Here is a 7,949-nt window from a genome sequence, read left to right on the forward strand (position 1 = left end):
TTCAGTTTGTACCTGCATGAATATATTCCAAACAAAATGTGTCTGAACATGTGTCTGTGGTCAGTGGATGGTTGCAGACAAGTTCTCTCAGAAATACACTTGTCTCAATATCCTTGTTGTTGTTGTTGTTAAGTGCCGTCGAGTCAGTTCCAACCCATAGCAACCCTGTATAGGGTTTCCAAGGAGCAACTGGTGAGCTTGAACTGCCGACCTTGCAGTTCAAACGGCTTTGCAGTCTGGCGCATTAACCCACAGCACCACACCAGGACTCCTCAGTATCCTTAGAGTACCTTAAAAAAAAAAAAGATGTAGCAAAACAGTACCTTTAGAGGGGATCTGCCGGGCCAGATAAATTCAAGGCAAAGAGGTCAGATCACAGGTTATAGTGAATGATCAGGGGGCTTATCAGGAAGAAGATTAAAGAAAATGAAAAACTGCATTGGTGAGAAATAGATCAGGGAAGTTATACCAAGGAATTTCCTATCACATCAATGAACCCGCTCAATCTTCAATAGTAGGCAGGGACATCCTAAGAGAATTTTGTTGGGAAACCTTGGTATATATATAGTTGTTGTTGTTAAGTGCTGTCAAATTGGTTCCGACCCATAGTGACCCTGTATAGGGTTTCAGAGGAGCAACTGGTGAGCTTGAACCGACGACCTTGCAGTTCAAACAGTTTTGCAGTCTGGCGCATTAACCCATAGCACCACGCCAGGATATAGAGATATATATATATATCCTTATATGACTCTGTAGGATAAGCAGTTGACCCCAAGGTCAACTCACCAACCACTCCTTGGAAAACCTATACACAGTCGTTATGAGTCAGAATGCATCAGAACTACTGACTCAAGGGCACTTAACAAGAACAACATATATATATATATGGAGTATGGTGGTGCTGTAGAATAAGCATCAGACTGCAAACCACAAGGTCAGCAGTTTGAGTCCACCAGCTATTCTGAGGGAGAAAGATGAGGTTTCCTGCTCCCACAAAGATTTACAGCCTCAGAAACCTTGTTCAGGGTACATCTTTCAACCTGAAGAGCTCATCTTCTGGCACCATGTCACACAATATTGTGATCCTATTCATAAGGGCTTCACTGGCCAGTTTTTTCACAAGTAGATCGTCAGGCCTAATATGCCTAAGGCTGGAAGCTGTGCTGAAAGCTGTCCACCATGGGTGACCCCACTGGTATTTTAAATACTGATGGCATCGCTTCCAGAATCACAGGAATGTGCAAGCCACCCAGTAGGACAAACTGACAGTCGAGTTGTGGGACAAGACAAGAGTGGCAGGGTCTCTTTTAGAAAGATTTCCATCCATCGGGAATCGGGAATCGGAAAGAGGTTTCTACACTTAAAAAAAAAAAGCATCAGCTATTTAATAATACATATCTGAGAATCTTAGCAGGGCATACTCCATCCATACTCGCACCTGCTGGCCAACTATACCGATGGTGAGGAAAGGACACTCAGTTCCCAACACATGCCTCAGAAATGAGCTGGTCTGAATCTACACGCAATTCAATTCGTCCTTCAGTCTCCGACCCATTCTAGACTCAATGGAAAGCAACAGATTCTAAAGTCAATAATTTTGAATTGTCAAGGCTTACGCCAAAGGAAGCTGGAAAAAAGCAGGTCCTGGGGTAGCGCATGGAAGGTGGTAGCTGCCAGTGACGAAAAAGGGTTTCTACTGATGGGACATTTGTCTCTTCCCTTCAAAAACAAGTGTATATCCTCCACTCAGTCAGTTCAACAGAGCTTTTAAGTCTATTTAGAGGTGTTTTCTCAAGGAGTTCTTCAGCTTTTATGAAAGATTGAGTGTATTTAAAATTATTTTTAATTTTAATGTCTGACCACAGTGCTAATTACGTTCTTTTATCAAGTTTAGATTGTCTTTTTGATTATTATTACTTTTATTGTCATTTTTTTAGAAGGAAATCAAGAAACATTATAAAAGCCTCTGTATTGCCTTAAAAGCTGAACCAAACCCCTCTGATAATTTTTGTAATCTCTAGAAACAGTTCTGGTAGTGTAGTGGATTCTGAGTTGGGCTGTTAACAGCAAAATAGCAGTTCGAATCTGCCAGAGTTCTATGGATGAAAGATAAGGCTTTCTATTCCTGTAAAGATTTACAGCCTCAGAAACCCTATACAGGGTCACTATGAGTCAGAACCAACTCCATGGCACACCACCACCACCACCAGGTAATTGGAATGTGAAGGTTGGAAACGAAGGTGAAGTACTTGGAAAACATGTCATTGATGATTTAAAAAAACAAAACAAAAAAATAACAAGGCTAGAGATCACATGATATAATTTTGCAAGACCAATGACTTATTCATTGCAAATAACTTTTTAAACAACATAAAAGATGATACATGGAAATTACCAAATGGAAAACCAGAGAATGTTGGCTGATAAAAACGAGCCCTCTTTGGTTGCAAAGCATTCAAAATTCACAGTGGCCACACCAATGGCCTCACAAACACCATCTTTCAGTTCTGCTGTACGTGGACCACTGTGAGTAGGAGCCAGCTCAACAGCAACCGATAAAGAGGCCTCCTGTGTTTTAGGACTATTTCTATCCTTTCTTGTATACCATGGATGAACAGGTTACCCACCCTTGACGTATGGCCTCATCATCGTCAGCATGCATGCTGACATGAGGACCCTTGTTCAAGGGCCAAACGTCCATGCCGGGTGTGGGGAGCATACAGGTGCATCTTGAGATGACTCTCCCTTAGACTTGTCTCAGTGTTATGGCTGTATTGTATATAAATGGTATTATAAATTTACAAGTCTCCATGTTGCAAGCCCCCATGTTACAAATCCTCTCAAGCCTTGAAGTTAAAAAATAATAACTCCATGCACCTCATCTCAGAGCGCTGACCCATTGGGGTAGAGTGGTAGATCTCCAGCTATCTGGCAGCTGTCATTTACAAATTCAGCTGCCATTAAGCCAGTTCTGCAGTGTTGGGGCCACCTCCGGAGTAGGCTGAGCCCTTCCAGAGCACACCTGCCCTGAGGTGCAGTGCCAAGACACATAGCTAGGGGTCTGAGGCTGCCAAGGCCCCACTCCATTGGAAAGCGAGTCTCTAATCATTCTGCACATTGATCAAAATATGCTGTGGCCTTGGGGCCTTCCCACCAGGCAGAAATCAAAAACTCGCAGGCAGCTCTGTCCATATGTTGATTTGTGGTCAGGCACTATTACTTGCTCCCCTACTTTAAATCTCAGTGAATTTCTAGCATGCAGATAAAAGTAGTAGGGAGCTACATAAGGAACAGGTCATTTATGCTATTGCTGTTTTTTGCCTGGTTTGTTGGTTTGTTTTAAGACAAGGTATCCAAAGCTGCTAATTGTAATGGAAAGACAAAGTGACGATGTAGAAAGATAATGTTCTTTGGAATCTGCCAGAGCCAGGTTAGAATCCCAGCTCTGCAAGTTACTGGAGGTATAGTGTTGCCATTAACTTGATTCCAACCTTGTGTACATACGAGAACTATTCCCTTAGGGTTTTCAAGGCTGTGGCATTTTGTAAACAGATCTTCCAGGTGCCTCGGGTGGCTTCACACCTCCAGCCTTTTAACTAGTTATTGAACACCTAACAATTTACACCACCCAGGGACCGCTTCATTAATCTTTCAGTGCTTCGGTTCTCTCACCTGTAAATTCTAGTGAGGATGTCATGTAACACAATGGCTCCAAAGTGTGGTCCCAAGGCAGCAGCGTCAACCTAACCTGGAAACTTGTTAGAAATGTCAATGCTTGAGCACCACTCCAGACCTACTGGATCAGAAAGGAATCAACTTGCTGGCACACAACAATATACAATAGAAATAAGGAGGTTCTTAGGTGGTACAAACAAATTAGTGTACTCAACTGTTAACTGAAATGTTCAAGTCCATACAGTGGTACCGGGGAAGAAAAGTCTGGTGATCTACTTTTACAAAACCAGCCATTGAAAACCCCATGGAGCACACTTCTATCCGACACACATGGGGGCACAATGAGTTGTGGTTTATCTGTGATCACTCTAAACCCATAATGATCACCAGACCTCCCCACTGTGTCCCCGCTCTTCCCACATAGCCACTGTCTGTGCCTAGTGCACAGGAGCTCTCCCAGCCCTGGAGAGGCATAGGAGGTGCTGAGACAACTAGTGAGCCTGCCTGTTGCTCTTCCTTGGTATGGGCAGACCAAAAGACCCTCAGAGGAGGCCATTAAATGCTTGTTATTTTCTGTTGGTTGGTTGGTTTTCCTTGGGACTTTAAGTTATGAAAGACTTTAGTTTCATCCTTTGGTGAGCATGATAGTGATGCTATTGCCCAGGATGCCCGGCATTATTTGCCAGTCTATAACAGGATGACCCTAGCAGGTCATTCCCTAAGCTAGAGAATCAGACACAACAGGACAAGGCCCTGGGTAGACAGCTCTGAGCAGGAGCTTTCTGGACAAGTTATTACAGCGTATGTAAGGCACATCTATCCAGGACTGTCTGTGCTCCCTGGACCAGTGGTTTCCCAGATGTTTTGGCTTTGTTTTTATTTAGATATTTTTAATGTTTTTATTTAAAAAAAAAAAAAAAAAGATATCTCTTTGATATCTCAAACCAAGTAAAGTTTTGCTAAAGTAATACAGAAACGGCTACAATCATACATTGAGAGAGAACTTTCAGAGGTTCAAGCTGGATTCAGAAGAGGCCATGGAACGAGAGACATCATTGCTGATGTCCGATGGATCTTGGCTGAAAGCAGAGAATACCAGAAGGATGTTTACCTGTGCTTTATTGACTACACAAAGGCTTTCAATTGTGTGGATCATGACAAGCTATGGACAACATTGAGAAGTATGAGTATTCCAGAACACTTAATTGTACTTCTGAGAAATCTGTACCTGGACCAAGAAGCAGTTGTTCGAACAGAGCATGGGAACACTGAATGTTTTAAAATTGGGAAAGGTGTGCAACAGGGTTGTGTTCTTTCACCATACTTATTCAATATGTATGCTGAGCAAATAATATGAGAAGCTGGGTTCTATGAAGGAAAACGTGGCGTCAGGATTGAAGGAAGACTTATTAACAACCTGAGATATGCAGATGATACAACCTTGCTTGCTGAAAGTGAAGAGGACTTAAAATATTTACTGATGAAGATCAAAGAGCACAGCCTTACATATGGATTACAACTCAATGTAAAGAAAACAAAAATCCTCACCACTAGACGCATTCTTATCAATGGAGAAGTGATTGAAGTTGTCAAGGACTTCATTCTTCTTGGATCAACCATCAACAGTCATGGAAGCAGCAGTCAAGAAATCAAATGACAAACTGCATTAGGCCAATCTGCTGCACAAAACCTTTTTAAAGTGTTGAAGAGCAAAGATGTCAGCTTGAGGACTAAGGTGCACCTGACCCAAGCCATGGTATTTTCAATAACCTCATATGGAAGCGAAAGCTGGACAGTGAATAAGAAAGATCGTAGAAGAATTGATGCCTTTGAGTTGTGGTGCTGGAGGAGAATACTGAAAGTGCCATGGACTGCCAAAAGAACCAATAGATCTATTTTGGAAGAAGTGCAGCCAGAGTGCTCCTTGGAGGCCAGGATGGCTAAGCTTCGTCTCTCACACTTTGGACATTTTGTCCGGAGGAAACAGTCACTGGAGAAGGATGTCATGCTGGGTAAGGTGGAAGGTCAGAGAAAAAGAGAAAAACCCCTAACGACATGGATTTGCCAGGTGGCATCACTGATGGACTCAAGTGTGGCAGCGGTAGTGAGGTTGGCCCAGGATCGGATATTGTTTCGTTTGGCTGTGCATGGGGTCGCTATGAGTTGGTTCCAAATCAATGGTACCTGATGACAACAACGACAACAACAATGTTTTTATTGTCTATTGAGTGCGTGCAGACTTACAGGGCAGATCATCAGTTTTTCATTCAGCAAATCATTGCAATGCTTACAATCCTCTCCATGCACCATCAGCTACCAATAGTTACCTCTATTACCTTTTTTAAAATGTTTTTGATGTACACATACCACATTAAAAATATATATATTCATTTAAATGCTGAAAGGGCACATTTTGCAAGCCAGCCTCCTGTCTACAAGTACACTGCCTTTCTCAGTCCATGGGCCCAGAGTCCTCTGCTGCTCTGTCTCTCTATGCCGTCACCTCTGCCACCACCTCTGTTGTCACCACTTTTCTGGTGATAATACTTCACTCCTCTCATACTCTTCCCTCTTGATGGTCCTAGCATACCCTTTTCCTGAAATGACAGATTAACTGCTCCCCTTTTCAGTTGCATCTCTTCTACATTTACAGTTGTGACAATTGCCACTAGTCTTGATAACAATTGCTCAAATTGGATCATATAATCCAATCCCCCTCATCGCCAGGCCCATCTGCACAAGAGGAAAACTATTCAGTAGGGTTTCTGTCTTAACTTCCTCGTTCTGACACTAAGCACCCTCAGGAAAGCTTGTAAACCAGCCACTTCATGCCTTTATAATCCCCCAATTTTGATAGCCAAAGTCTAAGTTGACTGTCCCTATCAACCCAGTATACTGAGGAGGCAACTCTTGATCCTTGATATGAAGAATCCTTCCCTATTTGGTTGGGATTTTGGACAGCTTCATCCGAAAGCAAAGGTCCAATTGATCAGGTTGTAGCAATTTATACTTGTTCCTTATATCATACTTCTTTATCTTCATCTGGTCGAATTCTGGTCAGAAAGTCATCCAAGCAAGCAAGGTCAAATGGATATTATCTGCAAGTTTGGGAGTTCTCACATGCCTTCTCCCTCTTCAGATCAGCTGGCTGCTTCACTCTTAACTCTAGCCCTAGTGGGTAGGTCATTGTCCTTGGGCTTGGCAGTTTCCACATCTCTCTGAACTTCAAACCAGCCAGCCTAGTCTCTTCTCTCTCACACAAGATGCTTTTAATGGGGAAAAATTGGTCTTATAGTCAAGGAATCGTACATGTAGAAATAATTGAATTGGCAAATGTTTTGTTATGTATATTTGAGGGCTACAGAGTAGACCATCTCACATGGTGAGTGAAAAAGTCAAGTTCTCAGCAGGCTCATCAAAGGCATAGGAGTCACTGACCACAGATTTCAAACCCAGATGTGACTAGGATCCTCACCAAATGATCCATTTACTATAAAATGAACAAATAAGCAGCAATCATCCATTCAATCACACATGTTTCCTGAGACCTGTGCTGTGTCTTGTGACATATGATTTGGGGAGATGCCTTAACCAACAATGAATGGCAGGGATCTTAGGGTGGTGTCCAGGAGGAGCCTTCCAGAGGAAGGCAAGCCGAGGCTAAGTCCAGAAGGATCAGCACTCCTTAATCAGGCAAACCACCAGGAGCCTCCACAGAAAGATCACATTGTGTCCCCATGACGTTGCTTGGAAAAGGGTCTTTGCAGATGTTATCAGTCAACATGAAGACATACTACAGTGGGGTGGATCCTAATCCTGGGTGACTGGTATCCTTACAAATGGGAGAAGAGGCACACAAAGGGATGGTGGCCATGTGAAGATGGAGGCAGACATTGAAGCATTGTTGCCACAATCCTGAAGCTACTAGAACCTCCTTCAGAGCCTTCGGGGAGAGCATGGCCTTGCTGAGACCCTAAATTCTGACAACCAGAACCCGGAACTATGGGTATATTCATTTGTGTTGTTTTAAGCCACCCAGTTTGTGGTACATGGTTACAGCAGCATTAAAAACAAATGTGCTCTCCCAATGAAAGAGCCCCAAAATATCTAAAACAAACTCTAGCAGATTTGAAGAAAGAAATAGATGAATCTACAATAATAGTGGGAGACTTTAATACACCACTCTCAAAAATGGACAGAACAACCAGAAAGAAACTTGACAAAGACACAGAAGGGCTGAACAACATAATTAACCAACTAGACCTTATAGATAT

This window comes from Chrysochloris asiatica, unplaced genomic scaffold, assembly GCF_000296735.1.
Source record: "Chrysochloris asiatica unplaced genomic scaffold, ChrAsi1.0 scaffold00250, whole genome shotgun sequence".
Taxonomy (NCBI): domain Eukaryota; kingdom Metazoa; phylum Chordata; class Mammalia; order Afrosoricida; family Chrysochloridae; genus Chrysochloris; species Chrysochloris asiatica.